Source organism: Emydura macquarii, unplaced genomic scaffold, assembly GCF_026122565.2.
Source record: "Emydura macquarii macquarii isolate MOO-44397 ecotype Brisbane River unplaced genomic scaffold, CSIRO-AGI_Emac_v2 contig_1551, whole genome shotgun sequence".
NCBI lineage: Eukaryota > Metazoa > Chordata > Testudines > Chelidae > Emydura > Emydura macquarii.
The window spans coordinates 7,733,955-7,750,462 of record NW_027131688.1 but is presented as its reverse complement, the minus strand read 5'-3'; the positions used below and the strand labels follow the sequence as shown (position 1 = coordinate 7,750,462).

Sequence of the window (16,508 nt, the reverse complement as noted above, 5' to 3'; positions counted from 1 at the left end):
ACCTTGTGTGGGAGGTCCTTATGGGAACTAGATGTCCAGATCCCACAGATGGCTGTGAAAATCTTACCCACAACGTCCATGGCACATAAGCATATTCCCCCCCCTTTTTATTTATCCACTGGATTTCGTACACTGGGTGTTTGGGCACAATGGTGAACGCACAGCAGTTCTCGGCCATGCCATTCTCTTCTCTGCTTCAAAAGCACAAGAAAAACTTCCCCAAAAATCTTTCTGGTGCCTGGCCTGCATGACCCCACCCTGCACCTTTGGTGAGCAACACTGATTTCGACAGGACGCAGTGTGAGCACACAGGCGCGTCCACAGTCTTCACACCGAAGGACTGGGGCCTGAGCGTGCGGAACTCCCTAGGAAACCGAGTGAGTGTTTTGCTGCTCCAGGACAAAGCAACCGGGGTAAAAGAACACTACCTTACCAGGTGTTCAGACACCTCTTACTTTAATTTGGTGGTTGGCTTATATCCTCCTATGATCTCTAGTACTAAGTTACTCTAAGCAATCAAATAATTGCCTCTGCGCAGATCTTTCACAAAGCCACAGACTAAACAAAAGCATTTTAAAATAGGAAAATGTGACTATAAGCCTTGCTGGGGCCAGCCATGTTTCCAGCAAGAAAAACTGCTTTTAGTAACAATTACAGAATGGGCGACAGTTAATTTCCTTCCCTACGCCGGTGGTGACAGGACTACAGGACTGTCTGATAAACCTATTTGACCCAGGACCCCCAGTTAGCTGGAAGAGCTTATCTAGCAAGTATGGAAAGTTAACACAGTCTCTCTCTCATCTGTCTCTTTCTGGCTTAAAGTTCCCTCCCGCAACACCCATTCATGTTGCTGGCACACGGGCTAAGTGGATCACAATAACACATTTAAAGCTAGACACTTAAATCAATTAGGGTGACCAGTCCAGCTGGTTTGCTATAACTTCAGCCAGGATGGTGAAGGGAAGTGTTTCTTTAACTATGACTTGCCCAGGTTTCACTTTCAATTTCTCTGAGTAATCTAATCGCCCACAGTCAGTTGTTTGTTCCTGGCGCCAGGAAGATATTGACATATGTGTAAGTCAACTCAGACTCAAAACAGTATTGATACCGTTATAGTTTCACAAGCCTGATGCTAGGTATGACTGACAGGACACTTCATTATAAGAGCCCCATTTCCAGGCACTTCTAACTGAAACACACACCTCCCGGGCCTATACTTCTATATTTATTTGTATTGCTGTAGCACTTAAAGGCCCCAATCAGGGACCTGGGTCCCACTGTGCAGGGCGCTGTACACATGTAATAAAAAGACAGACCTTACTTCAAAAAGCTGAACATAGGATCCATGGATTTTAAGGCCAGAAGGGATCAATATGATCATCCCATCGAGTCTGATCTCCTGCATCACACAGGCCAGAGAACCTCATCCAGTAACTTCTGCATCACGCCCATAACTTTGGTTTGAGCTAAAGCATCCCTTTTAGAAAGGCGTCCAGCTTGATTTAAAGACTGCAAGGGGTGAGGAATCCACCTGCCCCCCACAATAAATTGTCCCAGTGGTTAATTACCCACACCATTAAAAATGTACATCTTGTTTCTAATCTGAACTTGTCTAGCTTCCAACCACTGGATTTCATCGCACCTTCGCCTGTTAGATTAAAAAGTCATCTTCTATCAGAAATCTCCTCCCTATGTAGGTACCACACGACCACAGTCAAGTCACCCCTGGATCCTCTCTAGGATCCACTAAATAGACGGAGCTACAATGATGCTGAGAGATAACAATTGAAGAAAATCAATGGGTGAGAGGCAAGGGGAGGATAAGATAAGGGTGAAAACTAATTTGGTTTGGCATAATAAGCAGCAGTCACGGTACATCCATCGCCCGGTCACCATTGAATGTTCTGCAGGCAGCCGGCAGAGGATTCATTTGTTTGGAAAGCTTTGTTCATTTCTTCACCGGGTGGGGGGGGGGAGGGAGGAATGTATTTTTCGTGGCTAAAGTCAATCTTGAGAGATACGTCCCATGAATTCAGATATCTCCAAATATAGATCTCCATTTTAAAACTTGCCATGGGCTAAGTTCTCCACGGCGACACGTGAGCCAGACGTGTCTGAAGCAGCATGGTTAATAAAACAGAAGCGAGGGGGCTGTCCAAGACTTGGACTGTGCTGGACGACTCACTGCTTCGCAGAGCACCACGCTGGAGAGCAACCAACAAAACCAAAGTTGTTTTGGCGTTTTCAGACTTCAGCAGCTGGGCTTTGGCGTCGTACCCCAAACCCAGGAGCGGTTTGCATCTGGAGCATGTTCCCGCCAAACCCCCAAAGCGTTGGCGAGCGCTCCATTTTCAAACAAGCAATCTTCATTGTGTAATCAGGGGCCTGATCCAAAGCCCATCAAAGTCCATGGAAATGCTCCCACGGACTTCAATGGGTCAGACCCGACAGCTGGAGCCAGCCCCTGGCTGCAGTCAGCAAAAGCTGCAGTAGGTGTTTGCTGCACGCATCTGAAGCTCACATCAGCCATCACAGACGGGCCTTTAGAAAAGGTAAGCGCCTGTAAACTGCTAATGCAAAATGATGAATGAGGTTTTCTGCACGCCAGTCAGAAATTCAAAGTCTTGGTTCCCACAGCAACCATCACCTGGCCCCCTTGGGTATATGTAGCATTTGCATTAATATAAGGCTTTTATATAAAGCCAGGCAAGTTAACAGCATGTGAAGCAACACAAGGCCTAAGTTATGGCTGGGGTGGGAACCTTAACACCGTGTTTCTGATGCTCTGTCCATCACAATGTTGCACTAATGTAACTCCCCCTCCCCCCCGATATTTAGTATCACGTGTCTATGTCTTAAATAAAAGCACATTTCTGCTGGCAGACCATGGATTCTGGCTGGAGCGGTCTTGGCCGACTTGAATCCCAATAGCTGTCGCTTCAGTACACTCACAGAGCACTTGCCGGAGAAGCAGCGGTTCCACCGCTGACTTCTGCCAACGAATTAGATTTGTAGGTGCTGCTGCAACAAGACGCCCAGTTTTCAGGGGCACTCCCTGTCCCGTGCATGACACTCAGGAGAAAAGCAGTGGTGCGTTTAAACTGTCGGGCCTGACTCTCCACGGAAGTGACGGGGCAATATTTCAAACTTCCAGATTCTCATGGAACACCCTCAGTCACTGGCTCTACGCCCCTTTTCCTGCCAAAGCGCTACACACTCATTAGTTCTGGCCTCAGCATTCACAAGCAACATCTCACCATCGGGCTAGGACTCCCCCAGTTGCTATTACTGTAGACTGTGACAAGAAGAAACTGGCATGAATAAGGAACCAAAAAAGAAGCAGCAGCAGCTTGAGAAGAGGAAAGGATCTTGAACAACAACATAAGTAACTCCTAGGCACCTATCTGCCACTCCAGATTCGGTGGACGCTCACAGGAGCATAAGCTTTTACCTGACTTCCTGCTATAAGTTAGGCTAAGAGCTGAAAGCTGGCTGGTTCTGTGTAAGTGCTGGAATGTTTGCACAGGGGACCGTCGTGACGTCTGCAAAAGGCTAGCTGAAGGCAGGGTACCAGATGCAACTGAAATGGAACAATTCCCCACCCCACTGTAAAGCGCCTCCACACCCCTATGCCAGTGCATCAGCTGGCACTCAGATTTGTAATAGTGACATTTACATGAGTGATGTCAAATTTATTCGGGGGAGAGGGCCAAATCCCATGTTGAATATGGCCCAAGGGGGTAATCAATTTAGGACTATATCCCACCCTTAATCCCCAGCAGATCTCCTGCCGATATCAATGAGAGCCTTGCACATAAATCACGGCCTCCATGCAGGAACTGAAGTCTTAGTCTTCATTATCTGGAATTAGTCTTTCAAGTTCATGAGATTAATAGGAGTCGGGCGTTCACACCTCTCAAAGCCACTGTTTCAGGGTCCCTTCAAAACCTGGCAGAGAGCATTGTACTGGTGACGTTCACACAGGAAACTTCTTCACAACGCTGACGATCAAACCTAGTTTAAATGAAAGCTCAGATTCTCCAGAATTTGATATAATGCAAGCCCCATGCAGGTATCAAACAGGCTGGATCCAACCCAGGGACCAGGTGTCTGAGATCTCTAGTCTACAGAGATCCACGCTATGAAGGAGTTATTCTTTGCCTACCTTCAGCATTTAAAGCATTAATCACATGTCCCTCCATCGCTACAACGCAAGATCTTCTCCACCTTAGGTGAGCTAGAAGAGGGAGAAGAACTTCAAAACCCTATTGGCCAACAGTTCGGCAAAGCAACCGGCTGAAGCACAGGTGAGCAACGAGGAAACATCCAACGAGGTTTTTAGAAAGGGGAAGGAGGAAAATACGTCAGAGCAACCTTCACCCAAACCGATGGCCCAATCAGCAAAAAGATGAGTCGAGCGGAAGCAAGGAAGCGAAACGGACACCACAAGGATGAAGTTAAAGAAGCAGAAGTAGTATTCACCGCGGCGGGAGAATCGCAATCAGGTCCGACGCATCGTGTCCGCGCATCGTTTTGGCTCTTAAAGTTCGGGGAATAGTTGTGAAAAATGTTCAAACTGAGGGTGGGAGCATGAGGGAGGCGCAAGCGGCAGTATTGAAGGGGAAATCCCCTGCACGAGCTATGTGGGGCTGTGGATGCAGAGAGGGGAGCCACATCCCCTTCCCATCTCCTGGACACGTCCCTCTGGCATGAAGAATGCGCATTGCACTTCCAGATTCCCCAGATTAGCGGCAGGCAGGGAAGAGCTGGAGCGTAGCACACACAGGACCTGCTCCTCTGCACAGATGACCTGAGAGCCCAAAGGATCCTGGGACAACACCTCCCACCTTCCACTGCCAGCCTGTCCCCTTGCTTCAGAGTTTCAGCCCCCCGAGTAACTGACCCCCTCCTGAGAGGCGGGGAATGAATGGGGCCTGTCCTGAAAATCTTGGGCAACCAGCTCCAGAGCCCTGTTGCGCTGGGAGACCTCAGGCAATGGGGGATTTTGCAGCTGTGGAGTCGAGGGCAAAATTTTCCAACCTTTCCGGTCTAGTTGCACACTCTTCACAGAGGCAAAATCCCCACCGCCTTCCATGAGGAGTTTCCCCTGGGTGGGGAGTACAGAATCGGGCCCCAAGATTCACGAGAGTCCACACAACATGCGTCTCCCAGCGAGAGTGCAACGGGGATCGCACAAGCAACCATCTTGCCAGGCCTAATTACCATGGTAACAACATGTACTGGAGGTTGGTTCTCTTTTAAAATGACTCACGGCTTTTTAAAAAGAAGAAGCGGTGCCTCAGAGAGAGAGAGAAAGACACACACACACACACACACACACACACAAACACACTTCCCTCCACCATCATCCTCACACACATCAAACACAGCTGCTGCAGTCTCTGCAGACAGAATCTGGGGCTGCCTCCCTCTTGTCGTGAATAGGGGGGAACAAAACAGGCCCTGGCATGCTTCAGCCATGTAGGACACGGCTATGGGAATCCGAGCTCTATAAACCAATTCATCTGACCGCGTTAATTGTTTAGAAATAACATAGCTGCTTCTGTTGCAAACAGTTTGCGATTTCATGGCCCTGTTTTAAAGATACAACTGAAACAAGCAAGAGAAGCCAGAACATTAAGTTTGTGGGGAGATTAGAGAACACAGTGGAGGCGATTCTAACAAGATGGGGCAGATTCTCCGCCCCACCCCAACTCAGCTAAGGAGAGGGGGAGCGCAGAAGGAACCGCTTACAGTTCTCTAATCCTGACCCAAATGGCGCAGGCACAAGTTAAAGTCGCAGGGCAGCAGCTCTAACTCATGCCAGCGGAGGATCAGGAGTTCCCTTCCGGCTCCCAGAACAATCCCCTCATCCCGCCAGTATGAGGGGTGAAGAGGGTGCAAAAAACCAGCTGAGCTGACTCCACCAACTTCTGGCGAGCAGAGTTTCCCGGTACAGAGCAAATTCTCCATGGCATCTCCGGTTGCTTTAAGGCCACTTTCCACTGCTTATGGCCTCAGCACCCCTAAGAACCCAACCCATGGCATGCACGAAGCATCTTCCAGGCCGCTTGGCTCTGCTTACGCCTACACTGGCTCTCACTAGCCTCTCGGTGGAAGCTCCCAGCTCCCTTCACCCTGCCCTCAGTCCTTTACTTGCTTCTGATTCTGTCTTCCCCAAGGCTGGAGTCGGCTGTCCTCCAACGCACCTGCCAATTATTGTCCCCAGCTAACAATAGCCAGGACCCATCAGCAGCTGCCATCTACAGAAAGAATTATTTTGGCAAATGAGGAAATACAGGAGAGCTCATGAATCATTCACCTAGTCACACACTATGGAAAGCTCTGCTGACCTTAAGTTACTGCATCTCCAAGTATGATGTAGCGCTCACCCGAAAAGAAAAACCACCCCACACCTCTTCTTCTCTCACGGGCTAATGCCACCACCTTCCGAAACGAGACCGGAACATCACCCAGGCCTGAATCGCTACCCACCCCCTGCATTACATCTCTCACATCTTTGAGGTCGGCCTTTTCTCGGCTGTTAACTGGCGGGTTCCTTCTAGGCAGACAATTTGCAAACAAACAAACCAACCAACCCTGTGGATTCTGCACAGAGCATGGCTCTGGGTCACGTCAACGAGGTGGCATGCGTGTGTAAACAAGGACAGAATCTGACTCTTCATCCAGAAGATAAGATTGTTTTGGCTCCTCACCTCGTAACTCACAGAGCTGTAGCTCTGTGCCACCAGAAACAAACACACACACACACACACACTTAGCAGCAGGGAAGAAACCAGGTTTAGAACTTCCCCTGAAATGAAAATCCAATTACGAGCCAATTTCTCAAAGACCCGTAGGAGAAACCTATGGGAAACCAGTCTAAATAGCAAAGGCACCACGATGGATATCTGGGCACAGGATGAACCCTCCCAAGGCTGATCTAACGTAAGTCTCTGCAGACTGCCTGAGACAGGGCCGCACTTAAAGTGCGGCTCTGTCTGGTGTGACCTGTATTTTACAATCACTTTCTAAAATTCACATTTCCCCATAGGCTCCTGGTGACAGAGGGTTTCATTAAACTGGGCTGACCCCTCCCCTGAGCTTCCAGCTGGCTCCCAGACCCACTGAATTTAAACATGCACATGGCCGCGCGAGCCCCTAGGGCAACGCTTGTTCACGCCAAGATCTCAGGTGAGCAGATTTCTGCAGCGTGCTCTGCGTCTGGAGAGCTAGTCTCAATATGTTCCTAACACATTGCCGGCCCCGCTGAGATTTGGGATTAAGAGCTATGCCAGTGGGATTCCCTAGAGGCACCACTCCAGACTCACACTATGTCTGGAAACAACGTCACTGCCACTCCTGCTCTCCCACTTTTCAAGATTACCTCCCAAGCTGTGGGCAGCAAAATCCAAGACCTTTCCCCCCGGCTCCCCCTCCAATTCTGTACGGCTTATGCTCCCAGCCATTTCCAGTCATTGGAGCTCAGAAGAACTATTGTCTGTCCATCGCTGAGACCTACTTATGGAAGATGGTATGGTATTAAAACACACGACTGCCACACACGGCTGGGTGTGCTACAGCAAATTCCCCGACCCCTGGGGGGACAGCGCAAGACGTTTCCTCAAACCGAAAGAGGCACGACCACAAATATTTCTCCCCCTCCTGTGCATTGCCTGAAAACACCCCCCAATCCTGTATTTTGGCTGCCCCTTGTGGTCCCTTCTCACCTACGATTCTATCACACGTGGGGGGCTGAGTTGGCCAATATTGAAAATTAAATACACCAGTGGCTTTTATCTGCCTTTGACCGGCAAACAGAAGCAGAAGGCACACATGCCGACTCCTGCAGGTAAAGCAACACTCAGTCCCAGGCATACCTGGGATGGAAAAGCACAGCGGCTCGACACATGCCTTGGAAAGAAACGGTCAAACAAGAAACTACGGTGCCATCCAAGCCATTCCTGTACGCTTCTCAGAAACCTTCCTCAGGCAGCATTTAGAAGTAATTAGCAGCCCCGGTAAAGACAATGGATCATTCCGCACCAAGTTCAAACTCCTCTCCAAGGCTCTGCCCAGCCTGCCTCTTCCCTAGCGCTCTCTCCAGCCCGGTTTCCCACTATCCTCCCCCATCCAGCAGGACAACTGTCAACTCCCTCCTGCCTTCTGAATGCTTAGTCTCCTCCTTCCATTCCCACATGATGGGGATGCACCATATTCCAGGATGTTCCTTATACCCAGAATGCCGCCCTTAAATCAGGGCACCTGTCTGCCCCTTCTTCCATCCCTGGCTTGCCTAAAACACAATAGAAAATGCATTTGTACAAAGGGAAAAACGTAAATTAAAGAACCAACCGGACATGGGGTCACATGACCTGACTTCCCCCTGCCCTCCGTTCTGGAAATACGCCTGGGTTCCACACTTGTTCCTAGTAGGCTCCTGGTACCGTATCTAAATACTGCAATAAGTGGAAAAAATATTTTTAGTATGTATATAACTCCTTATGTAGTTTGCAGGGCTGCTGTAGCTGTGTTGGTCCCAGGAGTTCGAGGTAATATTTTTTCCTGGACCAATTTCTGTTGGTGAAAGAGAGAGGCTTTCCAGCTTACACAGAGCTCTTCTAAAGTCCATCTTTTAAAATGGGGGAGGGGAAGTTTATTTTCTGGGGGAAACATAATAAAAACCAAAAAAATACCCCAAATCCCACAGCAACCTAATATATTTTTGTCCCTTCTTGGTTCTGGCAGGAGGGGAGGAATTTCATCCAAACAATACCATCACTGAGGTATCTACAGAACTGATCAGCGAGCCAGTGGTAATGCTTTAAGGTTGATATTCATGGTGAACAATGGAGGAGAGAACGGATGGTACTAACCACAATACTGTGCTGAATTGAGTAATGCTATAATCAAAAGTCTGTGGGGTATTAGAAAAGAACTATTATAATCCTCTGAATACGAGCTCCAGCAGCACATAGGGCCTGCATTGACAGCACTGCCTTGAATTAAACTGATCAAGAATCTGCGCGTGGCTCTTTGACAGTATTAGAGACAGGCTTCTGCATCCAAGGCTTCTAGTGCATCACGTCTACTCAGGAGATGCAGGCAATTTAAAAAACACAAGCACTTCACCCTAGGGATAATTAATCGAGTCATATTTCAGTTCATCCACTGCCCATATGGCAGAAAAGAGGATTAAAATTTCAGTCTCAAAATGTCTCAGTCTCAGTGAAATCCAGTTAATTCAGTCAAACGATAAGCAAAAAACCCAACCCAACAAAAAAACATTATTGCACTGGACTCATCAAGCTGCCAGTATACACGTAAACCTTTTTCCTTCTATAGCACAGAAACACAGGTTAATCTTTTGGTCCAAGCTCTCTGTCAATTAAGAGGTTTGTTTGCTGGGCAGAACTACAAACTATGCTTCTGTGTTGTCTTAGGGAGAGCAATGGGAGGATCTGGATTGGGAGTTGGCCAGAAAAAAAATCAGTTGTATGCCAGTCTCTGGCTCCTTAAATAAAATATGGCAACAACAATATACTGAATTTTAAATGAAACTACAGTGAACTAGATACAACAGGTACCACAGCATGAAAAGTACTGCTGTCTGACATGTTAAGCATCATTACCTTTTAGTACCTTGGGGGTGGGGCAAGAGAGATGGGATTTTTGTTTACATACAAATCAATTTTCAATCAAGGGAGCAAGAAAGACTAACGTTTCCAGAGATTCTCCTCCATCAATTACATTATTTGAAAAACAAACCCAAGAAACCAAGTTTCCCAAGATCATTTTTCCACCAGCATCTGTATATCATTTATATAGTTTTGCATATACTTCTAGCAGCAGTGTAGACAAAATACTACTTTGCCATGGTTACGCCTCATTAAACAGTTGCAGATCTCCAGCACTTCCTGTTACATCCCAGTAATAAAAAAACCTGTTTTGAAAAATAAAAATCGGAACTCAGATCATTTGTACAGATGCTCCTTTGTGTTTTGTCTGACTGCTTCTAACTGAGGAGGTGGAGTAAGGGTGTGGATAATACTTTGGTATTCCAGATTTGATATAAAACGGTCATTTTAAGGGGTGGAAAGATTGTAATCCTGAAAGACTGAGAACTAGACCTTCCTGTAGGATTGCCATTCTGGAGTTCGGTTTTATACTGAATATGTCAGGGAGGAAGGTTAATTTCTGTTAAGTGAAAAATCCTACCCTGCCCTGCCCAAAATAAATAAATAAAAAGAACACTAGACCTCATTCATCCACACACACACACAAAAAGCTTTTCCTATGAAGGCAAATGAGTTGATTAACTGAGGATCAAAAATCCTAAACTAAATCTTTGTTCAGGAGACTGAAATCTTTGTCACAGGTGCCATTTTACATTTTGATTGCGGGTCTTGAACCCCGGAGCTCTTTTTCCATGGAGGTTTCACAATCTGAATTCCCAAAGACACCCCCTTCCCTGTATTATGAATGACACCGACCGGGCAGGGGAGTAGAAAAGACTCTAAAGCCGGGCCGCCATGCCCACAGACCAGCCATCTCGCCAGGAACCAGACAAACACTCTGCGCCTGGTTCACCGGCACCTTCCTGCTCCGAGCCCAGCGAGGTGCACTTCCACTTCGGGGGCTGCAGCTCCCCCCCGGCGGGGCGCACGCCGCCCCCTCCCTCCACACGGCCGAGACGAGCACCAGGGAAGGACCCGCGGAGGACGAGCATTTCCAGCGGAAACCAGGGCGCGTTACCGTTTCTGCCTTGGATTCGGAGTAAACAACTCCAGAGCCGCACCGCACCCCTGCCAGTGGAAAGGGGAGCAGGGCGTGCATGCCTCGCGGCCGCTTCCCTACGGCTCCGGGGCCAGCTGCTTTGCAAAGCGCCCGCCCGCCAGGAAGGAGGGAACCCGGGCCAACCTGCCCCCAGCCTCCCCGGCACAGCCCCGAGTTCCGTGCACGCCTCTCCCGCGGGCTGGAGACTCCAGCATCGCCCCGGCGGGTCCGCACGCAGGGCGGCTGAGCAAAGGCGCTCCCGGCGCGGCGCTGGCTCGCTCGGTGGGAGTGATGCACACTCAGCGCCTTGCTCGCGGGGGGCTTCAGGCGCTTGCCCCAGTGGAAGGGGGGGTTAAAATACATACCCCCGCTGTCCGGGGGGGGGGGACCCCGGGTTCCTGCGAGCCGTGGGGCGGGGTGCAAGGAGCAGGGGCCCGGGGCCAGCAATCGGTGGGGCGGAGACCCACACGCTGCTTTCCAAACCTTCCCCCCGCCAGCGCCCCGGTGGGGGACGGACGGACACCCTCCGGCTCGGCTGTTACCTGGACTCGCGGTGCAGCTCGCCCGGCGGGGACCCGCTGGCCGAGTCCGGGCGGGGAGGGACAGAGCGGGCGGGCGGCGGCTGCAGCTGGAGGCAGGGCGGGGGCGTGGGCGGCTCGGCGGGGAGGGGAGGGGAGAGGCGGGGCAGGGCGTCCTCAGCCCGCTCCGCTTTGTCCGCCACCAGCCGCCGCCCTGCCGGGGACAGGAAGCAGCGCGCGCGGCTCCGGGAGCGACTCCGCTTTCCTGCTCCGCCGCCGCGCCGCCCGCCGTCTGTGTGTGTGTGCGTGTGAACAGGCGGCGTCCACCCCCACGCCCGCCTCCCTCCGCGGGCCCGGCCCCGCTGCCCGGCCTGCAGCTGCGGCCCCCTCCGCCTCCCCCTCGCCTGATCCCCCGCCCCACACCCCCCCGCCTCATCTCCCCGCCCCACAGGGCCCCCCTTCCCACACACTGCCCCTCCACCTGATCCCCCCACCCCACAGGGCCCCCCGTCTGCCCCCTCCAGCTTGATTCCCCTACACACACTGCTATCCCCGCTTTTATTGCCCCCCACCGGCCTGACCCCCATACATACCACTTCCCCCATGCTGCCACCCCACGTTGCTCCCCCCCCTTTGCTGGCCTGACCCCCCTACACACAACGGCCACCCTACTCCTCTGGTGGCCCCCCCACACACACTCGACTGGCCCTGACCTCCCGCCCCACACCCCCTGTTCTGCCCAGCCCCACCCCACACGGCTACACACACACACAACCACAGTGCTTTGTTGCCACCAGCCATGCTGCCCGTGGGAGCTAATCAAAGGGTGTTACTTCCCGGCAAACATTTCCCCCCCCCAAGCAGTAAACCCTCTGTGGTGAGGTAGCCACAGGCCAGGCTGGTTTGTCCCCCATCTCCCTCCGACCCTTACTTTGGGTGTGTTGGAGGCATTCCGAGGGAACGAAACCACATGGCATGGCAGTAGGAAGCAGAGCCCTGCCTCCTTTTATTGACCTGAGGGCACTGAGCCCTGCCTCGTTTTGTTGACCTGAGGGCATTGAGCCCTGCCTCGTTTTGTTGACCTGAGGGCAGAGATGGGCAGAGATGGGCTCCACAGCCTGTAATGGGAAGGGAGTTGTCCCACTGATCTGCCACCAGGGGTTTTTGCTACAGGAAGTTAGTTGTTTTCAAGGGGCCTGAGGTTGGAGTACTCATTAAATTTGCACACGCACACATTTGCATTGTCAAAACCTATGTTTGTGGGTGCAAACAGGCATGTACACATTTAAAACTGGTCTTTGCATCCATCCTTCCCTGATTTGCATAGCAAGAATATTACATTGTACATTGAATGTACAAGAATGTACATTGCACTTTGCATTGATAGATCTCCCGTCACTTGCCAAAGGAAGTAAGCTTCATTATTTCCTTTCACACATGGGGAAACTGAGGCCTAGAGAAGCAAAGTGACCTTCACCTAGCAGACCAGTTGCTGAACTGGGAATAAAATCCTGATCTTCTGAGTCCCTGTCCAGTGCACTAGCCGCTTGGCTGCCTTGTGTCGAGACAACTCCATCGAAGGAGCCCACTTGAATATTTGGTCCCTCGTATTTTTTTGACATTATAAAAACAAATATAACTCAGTTTTTAATAATTTAATCTAAAACGTCCTGTAACAAGTCTTTAAAAGAGGACATTTGGGAAGAAAACAGGGCAGCACTGAGGCTGTTTTTGAAATGGCTTCTTTTTTTTTTGCACCCAGTATTTGCACCCAAAAATAACCACAGACACAATTTAGCTCATTTAGCTGTCAGTGCCTGATTACACCTGCAAATCAGGTATTTAAGAGTCTGAATAAACTAAATTGTGCACCAGGATAATCGTTGGCACCTGCAAAATTACATGCCCAAAGAGAGCAAAAGAATTCTACAGTTCTTTTCAGCAAGCTATATACGCTGGAGCTGGAATGAAATGCTACAGATATATAAAACTTCTTGAGTTTGGCTGGATTTTGGCAGGTTTGGCAAATTCAAAATGCATAATCTGAGCTGCTAAATACCGGGTCACCCAGGGGGTCGGTTGGATCCAAGCTCACGTGTTTAGCCTGAGCTTCGGCCGGTGCAGCAATATCCACACTGCTATTTTAAGTGCCTTAGCTGAGCCATGGTAGTGTGAGTTTGACTATCTAGGCTGGGCCGCTCCCAGCTCCCCTGGGGGGCTGTGAATCAAGAATCTCTGTGCAATCCGGTGATGTTTTGCTTATTGCTGCTTTATTAAAATTCGTAACGAAAGCGACAATATTTTATTTGATTTTACTATCTGGCTTGGCTCAAGCAGCTGGCAGAACATTTGTGTGTCCCCTAGGCCTCATGTGCCCCCTCCCCTGCAGGGCAGGAGGGGTCCCCGGCTCCCACCAGATGGCACCGCCCCCCAGCTGCCCCAGAAGGGGGGTCTGTAGCTGCGGGGATGGGGGGGTACTTACCCACCGCACAGCACCCACCTCTCCCGCTCCAGCCTGGCACCAGCTCGGATGGGGCAGCCTTACTCCCTGGCCTGGGGGGGGGGGGCGGCGCTGGGCCAGCCCTTCACAACGCACAGGGGGTGGGGGTGCAGGACGCACACCACCCCCACCTCCCCCCGGTATGCCACTGTTTCTGAGTGGCAGACAAGATTGTAAAGAGAAGGAATTATAGGAGGGATTTGGAGTCTTCAGTCCATTGAAAGATAACGTGACCTAAATCTAAACCAGGGTACTGGCCCCGAAGAATGCAGAAGATCACAGATATTTTACCAAGCACCACAGCCCTTTGAGGTGGAGACTCTTTATACGAACATAAAACGGCCATACTGGTCAGACCAATGGTCCATCTAGTCCAGGATCCTGTCTTCCAACAATGGCCCGTGCCAGATGCTTCAGAGGGAATGAACAGAACAGGGCAATCATTGAGTGATCCGTCCCGTCATCCCGTCCCAACTTCTGCGAGTCAGAGATTTAGAGACACCCAGAGCATGGGGTTGCATCCCTGACCATCTTCACTGATAGCCACAGATGGACCTGTCCTTGCTGAACTTATTTAATTCTTTTTTGAACCCAGTTATATTTTTGGCCTTCACAACATCTCCTAGCAACGAGTCCCACGGGTTGACTGTGCGTTGTGTGAAGTACGTCCTTTCATTTTGTTTTAAACCCACTGCCTATTCATTTCATTGGGTGACCCCTGGTTCTTGTGTTTTGTGAAGGAGTAAATAACACTTCCTTATTCACTTTCTCCAGACCAGTCATGATTTTACAGACTGTTATCCTATCCCTCCTTGGACGTCTCTTTTCCAAGATGAACAGTCCCAGTCTTTTTAATCTCTCCTCCTATGGAAGCTGTTCTATCCCTCGAATTAAGTACATACCATGCCTAGCACAATGGAGTCCTGATCGGGACCTTTAGGTGTTCTCACAATACCAATTGTCAGTGTGCCCCAGAGGGTCACAACTGAGAATGTCAAATTCAGGACAAACTGCTAAAAAATAGGGCAGACTCACCCCCAGACTGGTGGTTATTCTATCATTAAATTATACCGTTTTAGGATGAGTGGTTACTGAAAACCAACTGAATCAATTATAGGGTTCTTCTAATCCCAAGAGGTCAGCCGCTTAGCCAGATCTTACCCAATCATCACGCTGCTGCCAATCCTTTAATAACTCAAATCTAAAGGTGCAAGAAGATAGTTACTAATGGTTAATAGATCATACGCGTACAAATAGTTGCGAAGTCCTTATATCAGGTTTGTAGCAGTGATGGAATAAACTGCTGGCTTGTAAAGTCTCTCTGGTAACTTCCAAAAGTTTGGACGGTCCTCAGTCTACAGTTCCAAACACTCCTTTTAGTTGTAAGTCCACAGTCTAGAGAATCAGGGCGAGAAAGAGTCAAAATGGAGATATCTCGGGAGTCTTTCATAGCCTTTGCCATGTGCCTGGAAATTTACTGTCTCAAACACAGCTCACGGCCTCTGTCTGTGGAAAGTTACTGGCCCACGATGGAATCCAGGGTCACATGAGCATATCACATCTCATTACAGGGCTTGATGAATCACAGGGGCAGCCATTGCTCATAGTCTTACTGAGGCATCCATAGAAAGGCTTATTGGGAGGAGGTGGGGGGGGGGGGGGTTGAGTTTCTTTTATGGCCCACTGTTCAAGTGAAGTGTCCTTAATGGGCCATCAACTCACAGCTGTTTAGCCTTGACGTAAATTTTACCTGGTGGATGGTACCCGGGAATAAAACACACGTGGCTGATGCCAGTACATCGCCAATATTCATAACTGCAGCTACAAAAATGGTACATGCGTATATAAACAGGATAGCCATGCTTAGCAAATCAGAACTGTTTCATCGACACCTTACATGACGTACTTTGTCCAAGGTAGTTGTGATTGTATAACAGTGGCAATATCAATGATAGAAATGGTCGTATTCAATGATACAGCATCATACCAAGCACACAGCATACCAAGAAATAACACCACCGTAGAACCACACAGCTACGAATACCTCGGCAATGGAGGTTGTTCGTAATGCTGACAGGTTCGTAACTTTGAACAAAACATCAGGTTTTACAGCTGAATGCTGACTTAACACAACTTTGAAACTTTACTACGCAGAAGACAAATGCTGCTTTTTAACCATCTTAATTGAAATGAAACAAGCACAAAAACAGTTTCCTTACCTTGGCCAGGCTTTTTTTTTAAAAATTTTCCTTTTTTTTTTTTTAGTGGTTTAGACTCATAGACTTTAAGGTCAGAAGGGACCATTATGATCATCTAGTCTGACCTCCTGCACAATGCAAGCTACAGAACCTCACCCACCCCCTCCTGTAATAGACCCCTAACCTACGACGGAGTTATTGAAGTCCTCAAATAATGGTTTAAAGACATCAAGATACAGAGAATCCACCAGCAAGTGACCCATGCCCCATGCTGCAGAGGAAGGTGAAAAACCCCCAGGGCTTTTGCCAATCTGCCGTGGGGGGAAACGTTCCTTCCCCACCCCAAATATGGTGATCAGCTAAACCCTGAGCATGTGGGCAAGACTCACCAGCCGGACATCTGGAAAGAATTATTGGTAGTAACTCCGAACCCATCCCATCTAACGTCCTATCACAGGTCATTGGCATATTTACCATTAGTAGTCAAAGATCAGTTAATTGCCAGATTAGGTTGTC

At 49.5% G+C, this 16,508-nt stretch overlaps 1 protein-coding gene across 4 annotated transcripts in view; it reads right to left on the bottom strand.

Moving 5' to 3' along the window:
* The window catches only part of GNG2 (G protein subunit gamma 2), an 85,503-nt gene extending 74,070 nt beyond the window's left edge, over nucleotides 1–11,433 (bottom strand). The window contains exons 1-2 of one of the 4 annotated variants that reach the window (XM_067554765.1): nucleotides 11,319–11,342; nucleotides 8,356–8,459 (exon numbers count right to left, since the gene is read on the bottom strand). The gene's annotated coding sequence lies outside the window, so the exon portion shown is untranslated. Of the gene's footprint in view, nucleotides 1–4,165; nucleotides 4,188–8,355; nucleotides 8,460–11,141; nucleotides 11,298–11,318 lie in introns of those variants that run through there. The other 3 variants (XM_067554764.1, XM_067554766.1, XM_067554767.1) reach the window with 3 other exon arrangements.
* Nucleotides 11,434–16,508: the final 5,075 nt, after the last annotated feature.